The sequence below is a fragment of the Elephantulus edwardii genome, unplaced genomic scaffold (genome assembly GCF_000299155.1).
Source record: "Elephantulus edwardii isolate Elephantulus edwardi_28Jun2011 unplaced genomic scaffold, EleEdw1.0 scaffold00035, whole genome shotgun sequence".
NCBI classification, from domain to species: Eukaryota; Metazoa; Chordata; class Mammalia; order Macroscelidea; family Macroscelididae; genus Elephantulus; species Elephantulus edwardii.
In genome coordinates, this window is record NW_006399785.1 from 10496598 (window position 1) to 10523002 (window position 26405).

General features: G+C 42.8%; 1 protein-coding gene across 2 annotated transcripts in view; it reads left to right on the forward strand.

The window, feature by feature from the left end:
• Positions 1 to 26405, forward strand: part of LDB2 (LIM domain binding 2) — a 625377-nt gene that overhangs the window by 197991 nt on the left and 400981 nt on the right. The window lies entirely within an intron of this gene.

Genomic DNA, 26405 nt, shown 5'->3' on the forward strand with positions numbered 1-26405 from the left:
TTTTAATGTTACCGTTAATCTAACCATTATTGTCTCTTCTAGACTTTGAAAAATTAGTTTTTCAAAGCTATCATTTTGTATTCAGCCAAGATCCATCTAACATCAGCTACAATATCTCTAGTACCACAACCCCTTCTAAACCCAGCCTGGACTTCTGGTAGCTCTCTGTTGATGTGCTGTTCCAGTCGTTTTTGGATAATCTTCAGTAAAATGTTGCTTGCATGTGAAATCAGTGAGATTGTTCTGTAGTTTCCACATTCTGTTGGGTCACATTTCTTTGGGATAGGAACAAATATTGGTCTCTGCAAAGGCATTTGACTGTGTAGATCATAACAAACTATGGTTGACTCTGAGAAGAATGGGAATCCCAGAACACTTGATCGTTCTAATGTGAAACTTATACTTGAACCAGGAGGCAGTCGTCAGAACAGAGCAAGGGAACACTGAATGGTTCAAAATTGGGAAGGGGGTATGCCAGGGATGCATCCTATCTCCATACCTTTTCAAACTATATGCAGAACAGATTATCCGGGAGGCTGGGCTCTATGAGGAGAAATGTGGGGTCAAGATTGGTGGACGATTTATCAATAATCTGCGTTATGCGGATGACACAACCCTGCTTGCTGAAACTGAAGAGGACCTGAAGCGCCTGCTGCAGAGCGTCAAGGACTGCAGCCTACAGTATGGATTGAGGCTCAATGTCAAGAAGACAAAGATTCTCACCACTGGACCAATTGGCAGCATCAGGATGGATGGTGAAGAGATTGAGATTGTACACAGCTTTAGTTTGCTTGGCTCTGTAGTCAACAGTCGTGGCACCAGCAGCCAGGAAATTAAAAGGCGCATTGCCATAGGAAAGTCTGTTGTTAGGGACCTCTCCAAAGTACTGAAGAGCAATGGTGTCTCTCTGGAGACTAAGGTGTGTCTGATACAGGCCATGGTCTTCGCAATCACTTGTTATGCATCAGAGAGTTGGACAATGACCAGGGAGGATAGAAGGAGAATTGATGCCTTGAGCTGTGGTGCTGGAAAAGAGTATTGAGAATACCATGGACTGCTAGGAAAACAAACAGATTTGTCCTGGGAAGGGTTAAACTGGGTGGCTCCTTGGAGGCAAGGATTCTGAGGCTCCCTAACATACTTTGGACATGTTGTGAGGAGAGACCGGTCCTTAGAGAGGGACATCGTGCTTGGGAGGGTGGAGGGGCGGTGCAGGAGAGGAAGGCCCTCTATCAGGTGGACTGATCCAGTGACTGGGGCAGTCAGGATGAGTGTGTTGGAAACAGTGCAATTGGCACAGGACAGAGCAGAGTTTAGAGCTGTTGTACATAGGGCGCTATGAGTTGCAAGTGACTCGACGGCACATAACAACAACCTTTGAGTTGGTAGCACAGTTCCTTAGCCACTGTTTAATAACACACAAATACATTCATATGTACATCCACATGCATATGTGTACATATGTAGCTATATTATTATCTGCCGTTCAGTTAGAAACCCTGGGAGCACTAGGATCAACTATTGTGGCTAACTCTGTGGCTGATTTTCAGAAGTAGACCATGAGACCTTTATTCTTAGTGTTGAAGCTCTGCTGAAAACCATTTAGCATCATAGTAACATTTTAGTCCTCACTGAAGGGTACAGTCATGGTAGTATGTAAGATGCATTTGATGGGAATCAAATTCCATGGAAGCCAAGAATTTGGCTACTAAATTTGTTCTGTGAGAAGAAATGTGGCATCAAGATTGGAGAAAGACTCATAAACAACAAACATTATGCTGATGACACAACTCTGCTTGCTGAAACTGAGGAGGACCTGAAGCACTTGTTGCAGAAGGTCAAGGACTATAGTCTTCAATAGGGATTGAGGCTCAGTATCAAGAAAACATTCTCACCACTGCTCTGATAGTCAGCATCATATATAGATGGTGAAGAGATCGAGACTGTTAACAGTTTGCTTGGCTCCTCAATCAACACTCCTTCTACCAGAAACCAGGAAATCAAAAGACACATTTCATTGGGAAAGTCTGCTTTCTGGGACTTCTCCAGAGTACTGAAGAGCAACGATGTCAGTCTGGAGACTAAGATGCATCTGATCGAGGTCATAGTCTTTGCAATTACTTGCTATGCATCAGAAAACTAGACAATGACTAGGGATAATAGAAGGAGAGTTTATGCCTTTGAGTTATCGTGCTGCGGAAGAGTATTGAATATACCTGCTAGGAGAACAAACAGGTTCATCCTGGAGAGGGTGAAACCGGACTGCTGTTTGGAGGCAAGGATTCTGAGGTTTCGTCTGACATATTTTGGACATTTTGCAAGTAGAGACCAGTTCTTAGAGAGGGACATTATGCTTGGGAGGGTGAAGGGACAGCACAGGAGAGGAAGACACTTGATGAGCTAGATTGACACAGTGACAGGGGTAGTGGGGGTGGGGGTGTTGGAGATAGTAATATTGGCTCAGGATAGAGCTGGTTCAGAGCTGTTGTACATAAGGTTGCTATGAGTTACAGGCACCTTCACAACGCATAACAACAGCAAACCTCCTCTATGTAGAAAGATAGATAGGTAGAGAGATAGACAGACAAGCTTTTAAGAGATGGTTTCTGCCACTGCATTAAGAAACATACTAACATGTGTAGAACTGTGTAGGATACACAGAGGGTGGGAATTAACGTGTTGGGAAAAGTTAAAAGGAAAGAGATTGGTGAACTACTCTAGCAGGCCAGATTAGATCCTACACAGAGATCCTTAAACAGTGTGTTAAAGATTTTAAAATTCATTCTCTGGGCAGAGGTTCTTTCTACAGTTTGAGTGGTGGAGAAAATGGTCAGAGGTGGCTTAGGAGATGTACAGCATTCTTGGTCACCTTGAACTCTAGAACTGTGACCATGTCCCAGGTCATTTCTCTTCATGGAAAAGAGATGCTGTGTCGGGCAGCCCTCTAATAACCACTTGGAACTGTGGAAGGCTGGCCAGAATTTGTCAGGTCAATAACGACATCATTCTGTAAATACAAAACTTGAGGTCTGGGAAGTGGAACACATCAAATAGATTTTGATGATAGGGTCGCGGTTGTCAATGTACCTAATATGCATTTGATACTTAATGTGCTGTCCTAACTATGGGCGATCTTTTTATTTCTCAGTGTCGAGGCTCAGTGTCTTCCTCTAGAAATCGAAATAGCAGAGTACTTGCTTCACAAGCTTGTAAAGACTATCCAATGGAGAACAACTAAAGCATTAGCCTTGGGACTTACTGTTGTTGTTAGGTGCCATCAAGTTGACCGTGACTCACAGTGACCCTGTGAACAACAAGGTCTGATCCTAGCTCTATTCTAATGATCTCTGCTGTGCTCCAGCCCACTGTGACAGTTACTGGGTCAATTCATCTTGTTGAGGGTCTACCTCTCTTTCTCTGACCTTTCCTCCCATGATGTGTTTTCCTAAGGGCTCTCTCATCCTGACCACAAGACCAAAATATGTGAGAGGAAGTTCCATTGTCCTTGCCTCTAGGAGGCACCCTGGTTGCACCTCCTCCAAGGCAGACTTACTTTTTCTTTTGACATTCCATAGGATTCAGCAATCTCCGCCATCACTGAAGTTCAAAGACATCCATTCTTCTTCTGTTATCCTTATACATTGTTCAACTTTCAGATGCCTCGGGAGCAGTCAAAAAGACCGTGGTTTGTATTAGGCACACCTTAAATGACATCACTGCTCTTTAGTACTTTATTAATAGTAATTTAATAATTTAGTAGTGATAGAATTATAATATTAGTGGGATTAATGAAAACTTAATTAGACTACTCACTGCCATCAATGTGACTCCAACTCCTAGTCACCCTTAGTTGAGTTACCAAGGCTGTAAATCTTAATGGAAGGAGATGTCTCATCTTCTGGTGGCCTGCAGTTGCTGCAGATGTGTTGCCTTCGGGTTAGCAGTGACTTTAACTAAGGGTTATGCCACCAGGACTCCTTGTGGATGAAGAACTAATGCTGAATTGAAGACTCTGAGGGGTGAAAACCTTTAACATGTTCAGTTGTTAACTGAAAGGTGGACATCTATGTGCTCTCACAGGTGCCTAACAAGAAATCCCTGGAAATCAACTGCTCAAAAGTCAGTCATGGAAAATCTTACGAGCACAGTTATACTCCGGCATGTTTGAGACCACTATGAACTGAGTCAACTCAACACTAGCTATATCAACTCTTGTTGTCACGCACGTACTATCACGTCGGCTGTGACTCATAGTGACCCTACGAACTATGAACTCTGAACCTGGTCCTAGCCTGAACTAACTTTACCACCTCTGATACCACTTGACCCCAAGTCCTAATCACTGTTATCAATCCACTTGTAAGTGGTCTTCTGCTCTTGTGCCAACCTTTTGCTCTTCCAAGCTTGATATCCTTCTTCCAGGTCTGGACTCTCCTGATATCATGCCCAAACTAGGAAGATAAAATAACTCATAAGAGCTTGAAGATGAAGATTTTGGTTTTGGGTTCCATCAGTCATTGCATTTTATGTCCATAACCATGAGAAAAATGGGCATTCAGTGACTGGGTTAAGAAGTATTTGTTCCTGAACTTCTTTCTTTACTATCATAGTGTGGTCAGCCTTTTGAAGTGTTTGCAGAAGGTAAAAGACTGCAGTCTTAAATATGGTTTGAAGTTCACCATCAAGAAGACAAAGATTCATCCCACTGGGCCCATTGGTAACATCATGATAGATTGAGAGGGGATTGAAATTGTTAACAATTTCAGCTTGCTTGGTTCCACAGTCAACACTGTTGGCATTAGCAGTTATGAAATTAAAAAAACAGATTGCACTGGGAAAAATCTACTCTCAGGGACCTCTCCAGAGCTATAAAGAGCAATGATGTCGATAGAGAGACTAACGTGTGTCTGATCCAGAGCAATAGCTCTTTGCAATTATTTGCTCCTATTCATCAGAGAACTAGATCGTGATTGAGTGTGACAGAAGGAGGAACTTTGATTTGATCTTTGAGCTGTTGTTCCAGAGAGGAGTGTTGAACATTTCGTGGACTTTCAGGAGAACCAACAAGTTTGTCTTAGAGAGGGTGAAACCAAGTTGCTCCTTAAAGATAATGATTTTGAAGCTCTATCTCACAAGCTTTGGGCATATTGCCAGAAGGGACCAGTCCTTGAAGAAGTCCATCATGCTTGGAAGGGTAGAGGGACAATGCAGAGACAATGAGATTGACACAAGATAGAGCAGGGTTTAGGGCTATTGTACATAGGGTCGCTATGAGTTACAGGCGACTTGACAACACATAACAAAAACAACAACAGTGCAATTCAAGACAAACACGCAAATGGAAACCTTATTGAGTGTATTCTATATGCCTCAGACCATGCTTGATTCTGCCTTTACATTTAGTGTTTGTGTTAGCTCAGTATGATAAGAATTAGCATTGAAGATGTAATGGGCACTTAGAGTTTAAGTAGAACTGTAGTGAGATGCTTCATAAGGTTGTTGTTATCCACACAGTCAAACACCTTTACATAGTCAATGAAGCACAGACAGACATTCCTTTGGTACTCTCTGCTTTCTGCCAAAATCCATCTAACATTAGCTATAATACCCCTGGTATCACGACCTCTTCTAAATCCAACCTGCACATCTGGCAGTTCTCTGTTGACATGTCGCTCCAGTTGTTTTGGGATTATTTTCAGCAGAATCTTGCATGTGACATTAATGATATTGTTTTATAATTTCCGCACTCTGTCAGATCACCTTTCTTTGAAATGGGAGCAAATATTGATTTCTTCCAGTCATAAGGTTAGAGGTAAGATTTTAATGCTTGTATCAAATGTTCCTCTGTTGATGTTGTGTACTGTTGAGTCATAACTGACGACTCTCCAGCAAGTTTTCAGAGTTAGTAAATCACCTGGCAGGAGATTTTCCATCTTCCCTTTTTGTTGAGCCTCTCGTGGATTCAAACTGCATACCCTTGTGTCAACAGCACATTTCCTTCCCACAAAGCCACCAACCCAAAGGTAAGCAGTTCATATCTGACAGGTGTTCTTCAGTCTGCAGGGAAAAGATGAGCAGTCTCCTCCTGTGCTATTTACTGCCTCTGATAACCTGCTAGAGGGTTAGCTGAGTTGGTTCGGACTCCTTGGAAATCAGTGGCAACAAGAAGTGTCCCTCTACTGAACCCTGCTTTGTAAATCCTCCATAGGACCGCTGGAACTCTCAGTGGCTAGCTATGACAGAGACTTTCTCCACTGAGGGCACTAGTTGGATCTCTCTATGACTCTGACTTCTATTTGGACTTTAGGGATCTTGGTTCACATTGCTGAGATTGGTAACCAAGATTTAGCTCTTCTGTGATTTGAACAGAAACCCCAGTTTGGAAAATAGAGGAGGAAGAAGGAAGCAGTAGGTCGAGACTGGTTTTAGTTAACGGATGTTGCAAATGGTTAACACATTGCCGCAAATGACAGTAGTGCATGGGGTAGGGGGGATGTGTTGCTAAGCACGGTCATCAGTTTAAAACTGTGTGGCAACGTGTTAAAGCACTCAGCTATTAACCAACATAGGAAGCTCAAGTTCACCTGGAGGTTCCATGAGAGAGAGACCTGGAGACGCTCTTCTGAAAAAGCAGTCATCGCAAACCCTGTGGCACACAATTCTAGTCGAAACACGTGGATTCTGGGAGGTGCAGTGGGCTCGACAGTACCCTGTGGACAAGGGGGCAGGGAAAAGAACAAGAATGAACACGGGGAAAAAAGTGAACATGGAGCCCATAGAAGCCTTTGAAGACCACAGAGAAGTGGAAGTAGTTGTAACTTCTGAGCGTCTTTGGACACTCAGCACTTCAGATTGATCTTCCTACAGACTCTGTCCAAAGGTGAGCACACAGCCAAGTTGGTGCTGTTCCACTTGATGACCCTAAAAGAGATTTCTGAGTTAGAGAAATAAACCCCAACACTGCTAGCCCTCGGCTGAAGAAGGCTGGAGGAGGAGAGGCTTAGGAAGAAGTGAGGCGTATGGACAGCCAGCTACTGACCTACTTAGCGTGACTTTCCCTGGTGATTTGAGTGGATCAGGGGGAGAAGAAGTATGTGGGTCACCCCTCACACTTCAACACACCCACAAGCTCAACCAAGGGTGAAATCTGTCATTCTAGATTTGTCAGGCAACTGTGGCTCTTGACAGTAAATATCATTGGCAGAATCAAAGAGAACTCCTGGCCAACTGACTTAACAGTGTGATTTCCATGATGCGTGACCACTCTGTTCACACTGGGACAAAACACTGCTCGGTCCTGCACCATCCCCATGGCACGGTGTCCGTCAGACCACTGTGATCCGTAGTGTTTTCACTGGCTGTGCTTTCAGAAGTCATCTGTCTTAGTCTGGAAGGTTCACTGAACCTTGTACAGTTTGATAGTAAATTCTAAGTTTCCATGGCAGTTGGATAGTGGCTGTGGATGTAATGCAATGAACTGCCCAGGAATCAAACCAGCTTTCTCATATAGAAGTTGAGATTGCTACAACTGGAGTACCAAAGCCTGATTCAACAGGGAAGACCTCTGAAATCTCATACTGTAGTTAATTCTTCATTCCACTGGACAACCAGTGCCTGATTCAACAGGGAAGACCTCTGAAATCTCAGCCTGTGGTCCATCCTTCAGACCATGAACTTTGATCTGTTGTCTTGGCATTCTCATGGAGTCTTACACATTCTCTGCTTTATAAAATACTGCACGAGACTGCCTCCTTCTCTTTCTCTTTATCACTGTCCTGGGTTCATTGTGGGCTGAGATCTGATTCAGCTCACTTCTGTATCCTCAGCTTCTGAACATGCTTGGATCTTGACAAAAGATGTAAAAATGAATGAATACAACCAGTGATTCTTAGTTAAAGCAGTCTTCTTAAAGACTCAGAAGGCAAAGCTTTCCATCTCTATATTGATTCACTCTATTCATATTATTAACTGTATAATCTGGAAGGAAGGACTAAGATAGTGGCCACCACCATAGGCTTATGTATGGCAGAAATAGTAAAGGTGGTGTGGGTTTGGGCAAAGCTCAGATCAATTGTTCATAGGGTTACTGTGAGTCATAGTTGACTCAGGTGGCCTAGTGGTAAGGAATAGCATAGCCATACCAATGGTTTCTGGTTCGAATTCACCACTTACACCACAGGAGGAGCGTGGACAATCTCCTCCTGTGTGAATTGTTGTTGTTGTCATCAAGTCAAGCATGACCCATAGCGACCCTATGAACAAAAGGCCTGAAGCCCCTCTACAACCAACAACATTTATCAAAGTTCATAGAGTTTCCAGAGGCATGTTTTTTTAGGAAGTGGGTGCCACTCCTGGGAGCTCTTATGGCCCTGGTGGCAATGAGCTACACTGCAATCCCAAAGGTGTGCAGTTCAAGGCCAGCAGCTGCTCCATGAGGGAAGGATGGGCAGTCTCCTCCTGTGCAATTTACTGCCTCTGAAGATGACCCACCAGAGGGTCATCTATGAGTCGGTTCTTATTCAACAATACACAGCAACAATAACAATAGTCTGTTATACTGTGGTGCCTTGCATGTTGCAATGATACTAGAAACTGTACTACTGGTATGTAATATACAAGTAATCACCCTGTGTAAATTATTGCCGCTGAAACCCTGCTGGAGGATTAGTTATGAGTTGGTTCAGACTTCATATTTGTTGTTGTTAGGTGCTGCCAAATCATAGACGACTCATAGAGACCCTGTGAATGAAAGACCTGAGCACTGTTCATAGAGTTTCCAGAGGCAAGTCATTCCAGAAGTGGATGCTACTCCTGCTTCCAAGATTGATTTAATATGGAAGCTCCACCAAACACTGTCCACCACTGGGTAACCGTTATCATATTTGACATATCAGTGTCACAGTGTTCAGCATCACAGCAACCACGAGTTACCTCTGTACAGCAATGCACAGACCACCTAGAAGAATGTTTAACAAAAAACAATTTAAACCAGTCCTGTAGGCCTCAGATTAGAATCACCCACCTTGGTCTTGGTAGCATAACTTTCTGTCCACTGAGCCAACAGAGCTCTCTCTATGAGACTTGATTGCACACTACAATAAAACAACAGCACTATGCCAGTAACAGTGTTAGGAGTTAGGAAAGTTAGTTGTTGTCAAAATCATTTCAGGTCATGATAATTCCATGTGTGTAGGAATACACCTGTGTTCACAGAGTTTGTGATAAGAGGATTCATCAGGAGAGAAATCTTCAGAGGAGCCTCTGGATGAACTTGAACCTCCAACCGCTCAGCTAGTGGCCAAGTGTATTAACGATTTGCACCAGCCAGAAACTGGAGATGTTGGGAACACAATGGTAATAAAAAATATAAACTGACAATACCTTGGCTGGCTTAGAGCTTATTATCCAGAAGAAGGAGTGCAGAAGGAGTCAGGGTAACCTAGCAAGTAGATACACTCATGTTAATGGTGGTGGTGGTGGTGTTAAGTGCCGTCGAATCATAAACAACTCATAGCTACCCTATGAATGAAAGACCTGAACATTTGTATAACTTTCATTGTTTCTTCAAGTTCGTAGAGTTTCCAGAGGCAAGCTATTATGGAAGAGGATGCCACTCCTGCTTCTAAGCTTGTTTTAATCCGGGACCTCCACCAAACACTGTCCGCTGTGGGTAACCATTATCACATTTGACACATCAATGTCACAGTGTTTATCGTGTAGGAAAATTTAAATAACGAAAGTGTGTGGAAGAACGTAAACCAAAACAATAGATAGAGTACCAGGGGGTATTTGATTTAGGGTGGAAGTAGACCAGGACTGTCTGTGACAACTGATCTTGGAGCTGAGACTTAATAGGGCAGGTTTAAGATCTGGAAGACTTGGAGAACGAACCTTACATGAAGAGGAAATGGCCAATGGCGTGACTCAGAAATAGAAGTTACTCTGAAGTTTGAAGAACAGGAATAAAAATGTCTAGAGGTATGCAGAGTCAAAGGGAGAGGGATTTGGGAGGATGTTTGCTGGGCAAGTGTATTTAATTGGGTACCTTCAGAAAGGTTCAAGTTCTGATGAGAAGAACTTCTATACCTCTGCTATGTTGAGAGTTGTTTAAAATTGTATTTAATGTTGATACCTGGAAAGGGGAGCCTCAGGGATGATTTTATTGTGCAGAAGCAATAGGACTTCATTCTTGTTGTGAGGAGAGAGAGAAGGAAGCCATACCTTGAACTGGATCACGGATGGTCTGAATGGCCGCCCGTGGCTGCAGTTCTGCCCTGCTGTGGTGCCTGGCATTCGCCTCAGCAAAGCTTTGCTGCCTTTGTGTTCTGGTCAGAGGGCAAGACAGAGCTGACCTTTTGGAATCATGTCTCTGGGAGATATTAACGATATGTGCCTGGCTGATATTAGCCTTGGGTCACTGATCCAAGCTATGAATTCCTCTGTGTCCTGCAGATTGGTAGCTGGGACATGGAAAGTGGCCTCTTGTTACTAAGGGTTTTTTTGTTTTTCTTTGGTTTTACATTTTCATTAAATCATAGCTGTTTCTAATTGCTTCTGTGTGGCCAAAATGCCTGTTGATTGGAGTTTGAGGGAAAATAGTTTTATTAGTTTTTCTGAAGGGATTTAAACGGCTTTTTCTTTTCTTTCTTTTCTTTTTTCCTTAGATTTGTTACAATGTCTAATCACTTGCTCTGTGCTGGAATTACTCTCTGAGCTTCTACATTTGTGAATTACAATTCCCTTCATTACTGCAGAATTACATTTACCCTTCCTCAGGATGACTGGACAAGAATCAGATTCAATAAAATTGGTTTTGTCTGGTGCATTGTTTCGAATGCAGGTTCAATTCTTTGTTTGGATAAAGGGGTTTTTTTTTTGTTTGTTTCTTTGCTTTTGCTTTTGTTTGGGGGGTTTTGGAATTAATGAAATTCAGATCATCTAATGTTTGCCTTCATAAGAGTGATAGCTCCTTTGGACATGCAGATACAGACATACCTCAAAGATACTACAAGTTCAGTTTCAGAGTACCACTGTGAAGTAGGTCACCTAAACTGTGTGGTTTGTACATAGCACGGATGGCCTAATGGATAAAGGATTGTGCTGCTAACTCAAAGATAGGTGGTTCAAATCCACCAGTTGATTAGCACTTAACTGTTGTGTCACCAGGTCTTCTGCCCTTTATTTCTAAACAGGGTCGTACTACATACACAAGGGTTGGATTTTCAACATCTCTTTTTGGGTCACACAATTCAGTCTGTGGAGTTGGACTCCAGTACTTCTCTAAGCATCCATCAACCTGTTGAATTTTTTTAAATTTAAATAGCATTCAGTTTATTATAAACATTTAGTATTGGCTTCCCATATTTCCCCCCTTTTGTTTTTATCATAATTATGTTATCATCTAGATGAGCATCCTTTATACACAAATAAATAAATAAAACAAATTAAACATAATAAACTCAAAGAAATACTTTCAAAAATCTCCATATGATCAGAAGGATTCAGGCTGAATATTCCTTTAAAAAGTTTGTTTTAATTGTCCCATTGCCACAGTGCTTGTTAGAGCTTCACCCTGAAACCTACAGCGTCCCTTTTCAGCAGGAAGTAGCTAAAAGAACACGCTGTCCCCTTTTTGTTATGAATCAGGGTGAAATATAGGGAATGGCGAAGGACACATTGAAAAAGTAGATTAATCGGAACCTGTTGAATATAAATGAATTTCTCATTCTGATCAGGATTCTTCTTAGACCTGAGAGATGATGTTGTTGTTGTTGTGTGCCATCTAATCGCCTGTGATGCATAGTGACCCTATGTACAATAGCTCTGAAGCTTGCCCTATCCTGAGCTAATCTCATCGTCTCCAACAGAAGTAATCCCATTTCTCCAGTTACTGAATCAATCCATCTCATCGTGGGTCATCCTTTCCTGTGCTGTCCCTCCAATCTCCCAGGCATGTTGTCCTTCACCAAGGACTGGTCCCTCCTAGCCACGTACCCAAAGTATGGGAGGTAGAGTTTCAAAATCCTTGCCTTCAGGGAGCAGCTTGTTTTCACCTTCTGCAAGACAGACCTGTTTTTTTCTCCTGGCAGCCCACAGTATGTTCCACACTCTTCTGCAACATCACAACACAAAGACATCAATTCTTCTTCTGGCATCCTTAATCATTGTCCAGCTCTTCGATGCACAGCAAGTAATTGCAAGGATCATGGCCTGCGCGAGGCCCACCTTAGTCTCCAGACTGACATAATTGCTCTTCCGTATTCTAAAGAGGTCCCTGACAGCAGACTTTCCCAATGCAATTTGTCCTTTGATTTCCTGACTGCTGGTGCCAAAAGTGTTAATTGTGGAATCAAGCAAGCTGACGCTGTTAACAATCTATTCTCTGTCTATCATGAAACTGCCAATTGGCCAAGTAGTGAGAGAGAATTTATTTATTTATTTATTTTAATCACTTGCTTGGGAAGCTTGGTCCTCTTTTTACCCGACAGTGACACTCAGCTCGCTACCTTCCAGTTGGCCCCACCTATAGTGACCTGCCGTCAGGTTTTAGAGTTTGTGTGTTGCACCGGGAAGAGACTGAACATCTTTGCCCAGCATAACAGCTGGTGCATTTGAACCTGCAAAGATGTGTAGCTTCTGAATTAATAATGAAACTCTCTACATGGACAGTGTCACCAAGCTCCAAAAAGTGTTCTCCTGGAGCTAAAAGCAGGGGAGGGTGTACAGGTTCCCTACATGGACACTGCCATCAAGCCCCCAAAAGTGCTTTTCCTTGAGCTAAAAGCAGGGGAAGGAGTACACATTCCTACATAAGGATGCCTTTGGAATTTTTCTTGTATTTGACAGAGAAACCCAGGCACCCGTCAAGACATTGAAAGGCTCTTCAAGTTCTTGAATCTTTGCTTTTCACATTTGCAAGGTTGCCCGGCACAGACATATTAGTGTCTGAATCAGGACCTGTTTCTTGACTCCCCTGGTGGTGGGAGGGGGACGTGGAAAATCCTGCAGCCTGAGATTCAGCAGGCAGCCCACCCTCCTCTCAACTTCCCTTTCACCTTGTAAGTTGTGATGCCACATTGACAAGGCAGCAAATTGAATGGCTAAACTCAGAGCTTTCTGAGATGCTGAGATGCAAATTAGCTAAACCACATGCAACTGTGGGTCTGAGGCTGTGTGTGAAATTGAGGCTCTGCCGTAGTTGGAGCGGATTTAATTCTTACCTTGATACACACTCTCCTTCCTGGGCAAGCTCTGGGCCAGGCACGGGCTACTGCTGCTGCTGTTAGGAACTATCAAGTCAACTCTGACTCATTGTGACCTAATGAACAAGCATGACATTTGCACTAGTTGTCAAGTGATTAACTATTTGTACCAATTGGATCATTTAATCTTCAAATGATTAGCAGTAAGAAATGGCCACTTTTAGTTTCAGTTTTACAGTGAAGACAGCTGTTGCTTCTTGACTATGACTCATAGTGACCCTGTGGACAACAGCTCTCGGCCTTACTCTTTGTGAGTCATTCTCACCGTCTCCAGCACCGTTGACCCCTTTTCCACAGTCACTGGGTCAAACCATTCCATTCAGCATCTTCCTCTCCTATACTGATCCTCCACCTTGACAAGCAAGATGTCATTTTCCAAAGACCAGTCCCTCGTGAAAACATGCCCAAAGTATGCGACACAGAGTTTCAAAATTCTTGCCTCCAAAGAGCAACCTGGTTTCCCCTTCTCAAGGACAAACCTGTTGTTTTCGTGGTAGTCCATGGTATGTTCAATACTCTGCTCCAGCACCATCACTCAACGACATTGATTCTTATTCTGTCTTCCTAAGCCATTTCCCAGCTCTCAGATGCATAGCAAGCAATTGAGAAGACCATAGCCTGGATCAGGCACACCTTAGTCTTTAGACTAAGATATGTTTTTGCTCTTTAGCACTTTAGAGAAATCCCTGAAAGCAGACTTTCCCAAAGCAACTCATCTTTTGATATCCTGACTGCTGGTATCAAGGATGTTGATTGTGGATCTGAGCAAGACGAAATTGTTAACGATTTCAATCAGTTGTGAGGACAACTAGAAGAGAATAATTTGCCCAGAGTTACAGAATGAAGAAGTGATGGGTCATTCTCTTCTCTTCTCTTCTCTTCTCTTCTCTTCTCTTCTCTTCTCTTCTCTTCTCTTCTCTTCTCTTCTCTTCTCTTCTCTTCTCTCTCTTGCGCCCACACGCGTGCACACGCGCACACACACATATAAGTGATGGCCCTGTATGTATAGAATAGAACAGAACTCTGCACTGTTGCTTTTTTGGGCCCGTGACCTTCTGGAAACAGTTCACCACACTATCACTCAAGGAACCTCTGGGTAAGTTCAAACTCTCTACCTTTTGATTAGTAGTCACTCAAACATTTGCTTTACCCATGGAGCCTTTCATTACTCTTCTATATTATTTCATATCCAGCTCAAACTTGGTATTGACATTGTCTCCGCTACCCAATCACAGCACCTCTTGAGGGGTGTTTCTTCTTCTTCAACCATTGATTCATATGGAAATAATTTATTCTTATAATTAAAGGTGAAAATATTATCATATGCATTGTACAAATGAAGCAAGCTGCAGCGCTCTGGTTGGTAGGGTGCTGTTCTGTAAGATCTCTGAAAATTCTAACCCACCATCTGTTCTATGGGAGAAAGATGAGCAACCTCCTCTTGTGAGATTTACAATCTCCAAAAACCTGCCGGTGAGCCAGCTGTGAGTTGATTCTGACTCGATGGCAATGAATAAGAGTTTTCACACATGATGGGACAGAGGCATAGATAACGGCTTGTCTGTAGACACAGTTCATAAGTCAAAGTGTCAGTACCTGAACCCAGATCAATCTGTCAGCGTGTTTAACCACTGGGATAGGCAGCCACTATAGTACAGCTCACAATGGTACTGTATTACCGTATTACCTGACAGAATGAGCCGTATAAATTCCCACCAGGCCATTCTTTGTCATTTATTCACCCAAGAGCCTCCGCGTCTGGTGGGATTCTTTTCTCCCACTGCCTCCTTCACTACAAGCCCAAGAGCGGCCTCTGTACAGATGGGGCTCTTGAATCCCACAGAGTTACTGACTTAATTGAGTGTGTCCTGAGAACAGCATTCATTTTTTCCTTCTCTGGTGTCCTGTCTGTAATATGGGCATCATATCACAGCTTAACTCAGTGGGCTGTTGTGTGAAGTAACCAAAAAACAAGATTGTCTCTGAAGAATGCTGGATATGCAGTCAGAAGTCAGCACATTCTTTGCAGAAGAGGAAACTTAGAGGCAGAGTGGAGGGACAGTCTAGGCCAGGGATCCTGGTGATCACGACTGCAGTGCAGACTGAGCCCCGAGTTTCTGGTGGTCTCTGCTCTTCCTGGCCCTGTCCCATCTCTTTTAGAGTCCCCGTGGAAGGTGAGGTGTGGGGAATGTAGGATTTGTGGGTCATGGAGAGCCTGGGGAACCCATTACAAGTCTGCAAGCACAGCAGATACAGTTGAGATCACCAAGGGAATAATGATAATTTTAAAGGAAATAATTAACAGCATGGAAAAATTCAGCACTCAAGTTGACAAGAATACTGTGACTTTTCCCCTCCCATTTGGTCTGATTTTCCCGTTCTTGCTGGAATAGCATTGTTGAAGAATGTACAGGACTAGAGATCAGCCATCATCTGTAGTTGGTGGATTAAAAATGATTTGTTAATAATGAGTTGTTAATTTCTACCCAACTCCTTACTTATAAAAAAATGTGCTTATGAAGAGAAGGAAGATGACTACATCACAACACTAAGTGGAAACTCATTACAGTCTTTGAACTGACAAAGTATTTAATTATGTAAATTCCAAATTACATTGTTGCAGAAATGCCCTACCACTGAGAATCATAGCCCAGCCAACTGGGTATGTAATTTAACCATCACAGGTAACATTACCACTGCGTCTCACCAACCATTGCTACTGCCAGATGTATGGCATTAATACAGAAAACCAAGCTGTCTATGGCTCATAGCAACCCTATGGACAACAGCTCTGAACCCTGCCCTAATGCAAGCCAGCCTCACAATCTCTGACACACCTGACCCCATTGCCATAGTCACAATGTCAATCCATCTCCTTCAGAGTCTTAATCTCTTTTTCTTATCTGCTACCTTTCCCAGCATGGTGTCCTTCTCCAAGGACTGGGCCCTCTTGACAACATGTCTTAAAGGATGGGAGGTGGAATTTCACTATCTTTGCCTCCAAGGAGCACACTGATTTAACTTTCTCTAGGACACCCCTCTTTTGTTCTTTTGACAGCCCATGGGATGTTCAGTCCTCTTCGCCAGCACTAAAACTCGAAGGCATCAATTTTTCTTTTGTCATCCTTAGCCATTGTCCAGCTGTGAGATGCATAGCCAGAAGTTGAGGAGACCATGGGTTGGGTCAAGTACACCTTAGCCTCTAGGCTGACATCCTTGCTTCTTATGAGTTTGGAGAGGTCCTTGACAGCAGACTTTTGCCAATAAAACTCTTCTTGAATTCCTGACTGTTGGTGCCAACAATGTTGATTGTGGATCCAAGTAAGATAAGGTTACTAACAACTTCAATCCTTTCTCCATCTGTCATGATGCTGCCTATCGGTCCATGGTGAGGATTTTTGTTATCTTAATATTGAGGTTCAATCCACATTGGAGGCTATAGTTCTTGATATTGTACAGCAAATGCATCAAGTCCTCTTCACTCACAGTGAGCAAGGTTACGGTCGATTTTTCACTGTTGTAAATGGAAAATGCTGGGTAATGAGACAGTTGATAAAGAAGAGCAGATTTGCTTGTATTTTTCTCTGTTTCCTGATGGACAAAGCATCCTCTCTTCCAGGGGTCCACAGGCCTTAGACTCCTTGCTGTGACTACCGCTCCCTGAACTGAATGCTAAGTTGTTGTTATTGTACAGAACCCACTCACAACTCAACCTACAGTGAGTTTTCAGAGGCAATAAATCTGAGACCAGATTGTCTATCCTCCTCCCATGAAGCAGCTGCTGGATTTGAACCACATGCCTTTAGGATTGCAGCACCGATTCGGAACATTAGGCCAAGGCATTTCTCCAGTCCCAGAAGCTGCAGTGGGAGAAGAAAGTGGCAGGAAGCCTAGTTGAAGGAAGGTTTCTGATGGAGAGAAGGGTTTGCTCTCAGTTTCCCAAAGATGAATTGAAGGCAGCTCCAAGTCTCCGCTTACTCACACCTTGTCCACTATATGCACGGACCTGCCTGCAGATCAGAAATCTCTCAGCTTGTTAATAGCTCGGTGATGTACATTATTTCTATATTCTCCAGAGAACTGTTTACTGAGCACTTCCCATGCTGTTCTCCATAGCATCAGTGTTCTGCAAGATGTTAATAGTTGTACAATGAGAAAAAAAAACAAACATATTACCAAGAGATTTGAGGTTGAGCATATATGATACTATTATACCTCAAAGGCCTTCACAGAACACATTCTCCTGTATCTGAGAAGGCCTACAGGAGAGAAACCTGCTGTAATCTGTTTAACTTGCAATTTCATGCACTGGAGGTTGAAGAACCCCACTGTCTATTGACATTATGGAGAAAGCATCATGAGTATAGTTTTGGAGAATATTCTAAATGAGTTGTTTCCAATAATGTTGAGCCCTAGGCGTGTTTGGAGATGGAGGTGGGGAAATTTGGAGGAGGGAGGTAGAAGGCAATAATTTGTAGTTACTTTTAAGTATTTTCAGGTTTATGTACATAATACTTTCTTTGCAGTTAAAATAAATAATACATCCTGCAAACATGTGCACCTCGATTTTTCAATGTGAATAATACTCTCTTTGTACAATGTGAATTTATTCTAACACACTGTTGAATTAATGATAACCTTAGTCATGGGCTTTTTTTTTCTTTCAAGAGTGGTTCATGTTACAAATGGACTTTCATATCTGAGTTCACTGCTCTGAGCTTTAAATGCCCACTGGCACCTGTGAAGTCTGATTTTTTTTTCCATTCTGTTGAGGTTCTAACTCTTAAAGGCCCATCTCACACCCCCATCCTCAGATATATTCTGACTCACCTTAAAGTCCGGTAGGATCTATCACCCAATTAATAAAATAATGGATTGGCCCCTGGAGTTCACAGCTCAGTCATGAAGATGAATAAATAGGCATGATGCAGAAAGAAATAAAATTAAGTATATAGTTACATAGGCGAGCAAGGACAAAGCAACGTTCCATCCTGTGATGCCTGTGGTCACAATAAGTTGAATCTGGCCTGATGACATTTAATACCCACAATGGGGAGCTGTGATGATGAAATCCATAGGGAGCTGTGCTGTTAACCCATAGGCATGACCTCTCTGATGGTTCAAATCTACCAGTGACTCCAAGGGAGAAAAATGGCCAATCTCCTCCTGTTAGATTTTAGTCTCCCCAAAGCCCTCTGTGGAGTCAGCTATGAATCAGTTCTTAGTCAGTGGTAATGAGGTTGAGATTTCAGCCACCACAGCAACAAGGAATAACGACCATGGCTATTGTCATCAACCGCCTTGAGTCTGTTTCCAACTCTTGTGCTCAACAGACCAAGATGCTGCGAACCCTGTGTCATCCCCACCTTGTTTGCAGGCAGAGTGCTGGGCACCATGGGAGTTTTCACCAGCTGATTGATGGAAATCAATCCACTTGACCTTCTACTCAATCCAACTTAATCTGGAATCTCTGCTCAAACCTACTTGACGTTATAGCAACACACAAGAAAGACTCGTCATTGGACAGACAGACAAGTGCTCAGTGCTTGTGGAGTACCTTCGAAAGGAATTGATTTGGGGTCTTCTCTCAGAGAGTGAAAATTCTACCACTCTAAATCAGTAATTGCCCAAGTGCAAAGAAATAATAATAATAATAATAATAATAATAATAAATAATAAACTGATGTTGCCCAGCTTGAAAGTTTCCAGTTAGGGACCTCTTGAAATTATTAAAGAGTAATAATGTCAGTTTGAGAACTAAGGTGCACCTGGTTCAGGCCATGGTCTTTCTGATCTATGCAACTGAGAGTTGGACAGAAAACATGGGTGACAGAAGAAGGATTGACACCTTTGACTGTGTTATTGGAGAAGAGCACTGAACATCAATCACATGGATGGCCACCAGAGCTAACAACTGTGTCTTGAAGAAAGTGTACCCAGAGTGCTCTTTGGAGGCAAAGATAATGAGGCTTTGGCTCACATACGTTGGGTATGTTGCTAGGAGGAGTTATTCCTTGAAAGGGATATAATACATGGAATGGTGGAGGGTCAGCAAAGAAGAGGAAGACCCTCAACCAGGTGGATTGACATGGTGACTGCAATGGGGTCTAGTGTGCCAGGAAGTGTAAGGATGGCACAGGACAGGACTGAGTTCAGATCCATTGTTCTTAGGGTCTCTATGAGTCATACTTGACTCAACAACACCTAACGACAACAACAAGTATTGTTGAATACTGTTGAGTCAGAACCAACCCTCCAGTGTGTCTTTAGAGGCAGTTAATCATGGAGGAGGAGACGGCTTATCCTTCTCCTGCAGAACAGCTGGTGGATTTGAGCTTTGTGCCTTCGGGATTGCAGTGCAGCTTCTTGCCACTAGGCCACCAGAGCTCTGCAGTTCAGAAATGTGGGCTTGGGAAGGCAGGGAAGGTGGAATGTCAGTGAAGGAGAGGAAGACCTTCAAAGACATGTATTTGGCACAGTGACGTTTTTTAAATTTTATTTTATCCTGGTTTATGTACAAAGTTTATAAAAGTTCATATACATTATTTTTCACCCTGACTCTTTCCCCTTTCTTTTACTCATCACTCCCTCCATCAATCACATTGTGTGACCCTAAGATTAAGCCCTCCCCCTTTGGATCCTTGTACTCTTTTAATAATGGATTTGAGTGCACCAGAGATAATGAGACTGACACTGCATAGGGCAGGATTGAGATCTATTGTTCATAGGGTTGCTATGAATTGTAGTTGACTTGATGGCACTGCAGTAGGAAAACCTACTCTCAAGGACCTCTCCAGAGTACTGAGAAGCTACGATGTCAGTCTAGAGACTAAGGTGTACCTGATCCAGGCCATGGTCTTTGCAATTACTTGCTATGCATCAGAGAGCTGGACAGTGACTGAGAATGACAGAAGAATAATTGATGCCTTTGAGTTGTGGTGCTGGAGAAGATTTGAACATACCATGAGCTGCCAAGAAAACAAGTAGGTCTATCTTGGAGAGGGTGAAACCAAATTTTTTCAAGGAGGCTAAGATTTTGAATCTCTGTCTCAATTGTTTTGGGCATGTGGCCAGAAGGGAGCAGTCATTGGAGAAGATCATCATGCTTGGAAGGGTGGAAGGAAAGCACAGGAGAGGAAGACCCCTGATAAGATGGATTGACACAGTAACTGAGGTAATAGAGTGTCAGACTTGATTAGACTGGCTCAAGATAGGAAAGCATCAGAGCTGTTGTACAGAGGGTTGCTATGAGTCACAGGTGACTCGACAACGCATAACAACAATGACAACAGTCCAAAAATAGGAGGAAGCTAGGCTGTGGCTTGACTGCCTTTTCTTCTGTAATCTTGGAGTCTTACATGGAAACAGAAGCTGCAGTGTGGAGAGCGCCTGGTTTTCCACATCTCCACCAGCAGGTGATCTTGTGCGTCTCTGAATTGTGACAGTCACAAGAGCCTGTGATGCACTGGTTTCAAATTCTCTTCTCTTGATTACGTGTGGAAAAGAGCCCTTTCCCCCCATAGTTTTATTAGCCCTTTTGGTTTCTTTTTCCTTGTTGGTGAAAAATGTTTTTATATCTCTAGCCTTAAGAAACTGTGTTAGTTTTTTATTTGTAATGCAGGAGAAAGATGGGCTATGTCCTCCCATGCAGATTTATAGTTTTGAAAACTCAATGGAGGATGAGCTGAGTCAATTCTGAAACCATGGCAATGAGTGAGTGAGAGTGTTACACATTCCACAAACTAATCTCTCAGCTTGTCACTTACACAGTAACATTGTTCAGGATGTTCTTTGCACTATAAAATGTATGTATCCTGATGCATTTAAATGGATAATTTGTTTCTCATGTAATTTGTCTTTCAAGAAGGATGTTTAAAAAAATGTTCCCTTGTTCTCTGGTCTTAAACGTATTCTCTTGTTTTCTAATACTATGGTATCACCCCCACCCCCCTTTATTTAGATGCTTAATTCCTCTAACAGTCATGCTTGGCCATGTATGATACGGCCTAATTTATTTATTTTCCTTGTGGATAGATAGTTGTGTCATCACTATTTATCAGGTAGCCAATCCTCCTTCATATCATTTCCACTATATACTATGTTTTCACTGAATTCCCTGCTTTCCCCTCCAAACACCTCCCATTTTACAGCCCCCCAAAATATTTAGACATCTTGCTTTTTTTCCCTCTAAGCTAAGAATTATAAGGTAAGAATGCTTAGTACTATTAGAAACCATGTGTAACATTATTTTTAAAGACTCTTTATTTTTTCCTGGTGGACAGATCATATTTCCTTGCTTCATTCCTGTATTCAGAGGCAAGCTTATTGTTCCTAGGGTCCCCTCTCACCCCAGATTATAAATGCTCCTGCCGTGAATAGTTTTGCTCATAAAGCATTTCCATATTTTTGGATTATGTCTCTTGGATGAATTCCCAGAAATAAAATTACTGAGTCAAAGGGCATGAATATTTTTAATGCTTTTAATTCATGGCATATATTTATTTAAAAAAATAAATTGAATAACAATTCTGAGTTCCTGGTACTCTGTTATGCAGTTGGAGTCAACTGGGTTCTAGCAAATCTGGGTTTGGGGAAGGCTGCTCTGTAGAAGTCCAAGTTCAATGTTAAGAAATTTCTTTCTTTTTTCCTTGTTTATATATTGTTTGTACATATGGGTGAGTTTATTCAGTTTAACTATGCATTCATTTATTAAACTTCTGGTAGGAAACCAAAGATTCTCACCACTGGGCTGATTGGCAACATTATGATAGACGATGAAGAGACTGAGATTGTTAACAGCTTCAGCTTGCTTGGCTTCACAATCAACACTGTTGGTACCAGCAGCCTGGAAACTAAAAGATTAATTAGATTGGGAAAGTCCTCTGTCAGGGACCTCTCCACAGCACTGAAGAGCAACAATGTCAGTCTGGAGACTAAGGTGCACCTAATCCAAGCCATAGTTTCTGCAATCACTTGCTATGCATCAGAAAGCTAGACAGTGACTAGGGATGATAGATTGAAAAATTATGCCTTTGAGCTATGGTGCTGGAGAAGAGTGTTGAATATACTGCGGACAGCTAGGAGAGCAAACAGGTTCATCCTAGAGAGGTTGAGACCAGGTTGCTCTTTGGAGGCAAGGATTCTGAAGCTTCGTTAGACATACATTGAACATGTTGCAAGGAGGGACCAATCCTTGAGAGGGACATCATGCTTGGAAGGATAGAGGGTCAGAACAAGAGAGGAAGACCCTCAATGAGATGGATTATCTCAGTGACTGGGGTAATGTGGGTAGGTGTGTCAGACACAATAAGGCTAGCACAAGATAGAGCAGAGAATAGAACACAGGGTCCCTATGGCACAGAACCACCACAACAAACAACAGTATGATCCATTGTATATAGAGCCATTGGGAATCATGGGTGACTCAGGGGCACATAACAAGAGCAGCAGCAGCACTGCATACCAGGCACCACAGTCAGCAGCATGGGAAGACGCTGTGCTTTCAGTGACTTCCCATCATGTTTGTAGATGTTGCTGTTGGAGTCACCATCCAATGAGCACTCATGGCTACTCAGGTAGAGAACCCCGTGCCCTCTCTGTGATCAATGGTGGACTCAAGCCCCTTGTTATGGCTACAGTAGACTTTGAGTTTCTTCCAGCCCAAGCTTATCTTCTTGCACCATCTTTCACTAGGATGCGTACATTTTCCTTGGAAGAGCCTTGGAATGGGCTCCGTAGAGTTTTCATTGGCTAATTTTAAGAAGTGGATCAGCTGGCCTATTCCTAGCCTGGAAGCTCTTGAGAAACCTGCCCACCCCTGCTGTTGTTTGTAGGATTGTTGGCACAGTGTTTATAGCAAGATACTCACACACAAGCCCCCACATGACAACAAACCAACAGATGGTGCTAGTAGGTTAGAAGACAGGAAACAAACAAGCTGGTGCTGAGTGCTTCCCAGGAGATGAGCGGAGATTGATGTGATAGCAAGAAGGAGACGAAGAAACTGAGATCCAATGACAAGGAGAAAGGAGGACATGGATCAAGCAGGGAGAAGACATCTCCTCCATCGCTGGTGGGTAGCTCATGCAGAGGTTAGTGAGAGGAATGAAGGAGGGTTCAGAAACACAAGGACTGGTCCCAGGGCTGGACCCCAGATGTGGGGACTGTCCTGAGAGGGAAGAGAATTGGAGCAAAATGAGAAGATGAAGGCCCAGCCAAGTAGACACTGTCTTACAGGGAGACTTGCAGCAGCGTTGTTACAGGAAACAATGAAATTGAATGACTGTTACTGAAAGCTCCTTCAGGCTTGTCTCTGGAGAGGCCTGGTGACTAACTGTCTAAGAAGTTGTGATGTTAACCCAAAGAACTGAACCCAAAGTTGGCGACCAGCTGTTCCATGGGAGAAAGATGGTCAGTATATTCCAGGATAATTTTACAGCTTCAGAAAAATCTACCAGAGGGCCAGTGGGTTGAGTCCCAACTCAAGGACAAGGAGATTTATTTATTTATTTTGTTGGTAGTGGTGGTGTGTGGAGACCAGATCATCAGAAAGCAGGAGATGAGTTAGGGACGGTCCTGTGTTGAGGCTGGTGTTACTGGTGACCTGATAAGAGATGGTACTGGAGGCAGATAAAAGTGAGTAGGTCTTGATAATGCATCAGACATGAAATTCAGGCATTTAGAAATGGGTGGAAGAGAGCCTTGGTGCACAGCGGAAAAGCCCCTGGAAGCTAAGGGTAAGAGCTTTCCCCTGCAGCACGCAGAGTTCATCTGCGAAGCCAGTGTTTCACTTAACTGCCAGCTACCCTATCAAAGAAAGGTATAGAGGACTGTTACTGTTAAAAGCTTTGAAAGCGTGATGTAGGGGCAGTGCTGTTGTGCCTTACAGGTCGCTGTGTGTTGAAACCAACTTGATCACAATGAGTTCTGGGAAATATTAAGAACCAAACAAAACAATAACGAAAAAGCCAAACCCAAGAGGCTGTGGTGCAAAACAGAACAAGGGGACATTGCATGGTTTACGGTCAAGAAAAGTGTCTATCAGGGTGGTATCCTTTCTCCATACTTGTTCCGTCTGTATGCTGAGCAAATAATTCTAGAAATTGGACTGTGTGAAGAAGAATGTGGCATCAGGCTTGGAGGAAACCTCATCAACAACCTTCATTATGCAGATGATACAACTTTGCTTTCTTAAAAGTGTGGTGCGGAGGACTTGAGGTACTTGCTGCAGAAGATCAGAGACCATAGCTCTCAATATGGATTGTATCTCAACATCAAGGAGACAAAAATGCTCACCACTGGACCTGTAGTCAATCTCATAATAGATTGAAATTGTTAAAGATTTCCTCTTACTTGGTTCCACAGTCAACACTCTTAGTACCAGCAGTCAAGAAAGTAAAATATGTGCTGCATCAAGAAAATCTGCTGTTGAAGTTTTCTCTAATGTGCTAAAGAGCAGTGATGTCAGTTTAAAGACTAAGGGGCATCTAATTCAAGCCCTGGTCTTTTCAATTACTTACTGTGCATGAGAAAGTTGGACAGTTGACTGAAGAACAATTCTAATGGAACAGCTGAGGTCTTTGAATCGTGGTGTTGGAAAAGAGTATCGAATATCCTATGAACAGCCACGTTGTTGTTGTTGTTGTTGTTGTTATTATGTGCGCCATCGAGTCGCTTGCGACTCATAGCTATCCTATGTACAAGAGCTCCAAATGCTCTTCTATCCTGTGCCAACCTAGCCATCTCCAACGCACTTATTCCCACCGCTCCAGTCACAGAATTGATCCATCTCATCGAAGGTCTTCCTCTCCTTTGCTGCCCCTCCACTCTGCCAAACCAGTCCCTCCTTGCAACATGCCCAAAATATGTCAGACGAAGCTTCAGAATCCTTGACTCCCTGTCTTGGAGCAGAGGCGGGCAAGGTTTACAAAGCACTGTCTGCTAGTTTTGGCATGTTGTTAGGACAGAATAGTGCTTGTGAAAACACATCATGCTTGGAAAAGTGGAGGGTCAGGCAAAAAGAGGAAGGAAGGTCTTCAAAGAGGTCAGTTGACACAATGCTCGGACCAGTGGACGTGATTATATTAGAGATGATGAGGATGTCAAAAAACAGGGCAGGGAGTTGCTACAAGTCACATTGGACTTGATGACACCACCACCACCACTACCAACAATACTGTGGTTGAATTAATTCGAGCTCATGATGGTCCCACATGCACAAACCAGAAGTGCTCTATTGTGTTTTCAAGGCTGTGACTTGCAGAAACAGAATATCAGGCCTCTGTGTCCAGTCCTGTGGCTCTCGTAGGTGAGTTCAAATCGCTAGTCTTTGAGTTTGTTATGGGCACTTAAGTGCGCCACCTGGATACTCTCACTAAAGTATAGAAGAAAATATAAATCCTCCAGGCAACCAGATGGGTAAACAGAAAAGAAATTGGAAGAGTTTACTTTCTATCAAGATAAACCTGTAATTTTCCTACTAGTGTTTGAGGATCTGCTGGGTATCTTATATTTATAATTGTAAATAGAAACTTTTGTGTTTGGGGGATTTGTGGGTTTTATTTCTTCACATTTTCATTTTTTAAAGCGGGGTTAGGGGGAGTGGACTGTTCTTGTCTAGAGGGTTCTTGATGCCTACATCCTGACATGCTGCTTCAATTTTTAAGAGTGACTTTGAAAATTATTCCTGTTGTTTCATTAACTCTTCAGATTCAGTTGGGTGGGTCACAAAAAGCAACTTCTGGCATGTGCAAGCTTTTTCCAGAAATGCTTTCTCATCAGCTGTGTTTATGTTGGAGCAGAGACCATGTGCCTGCTTTTATGATGAGGTTTTTCAGGATATATGAGCTGCTGCCTCATCACCTTCTCCTGCAGCCTGGGGCCTCTCACTCCTGGAAGGTCCTGGCAGGTGTGAAGTGTTATGAGGTTCAGCTCTTATTGTTCAGGACCTGCCAGCAGCAAGACCTATGCTTCTAAAGTCATGCCCTCTATGTCACTTATAAAATGGTACTGTGAGACTCCTCAATATATTATTTTTTTTTAAATGTTACAGTCTGTGACTCCATTGGGCAATGAATAGAAAATGCAGAAAAAGAATAGAAGCCTTCATATTGTGGTGTTGGTGAGAGAATTGAATAGCCCATG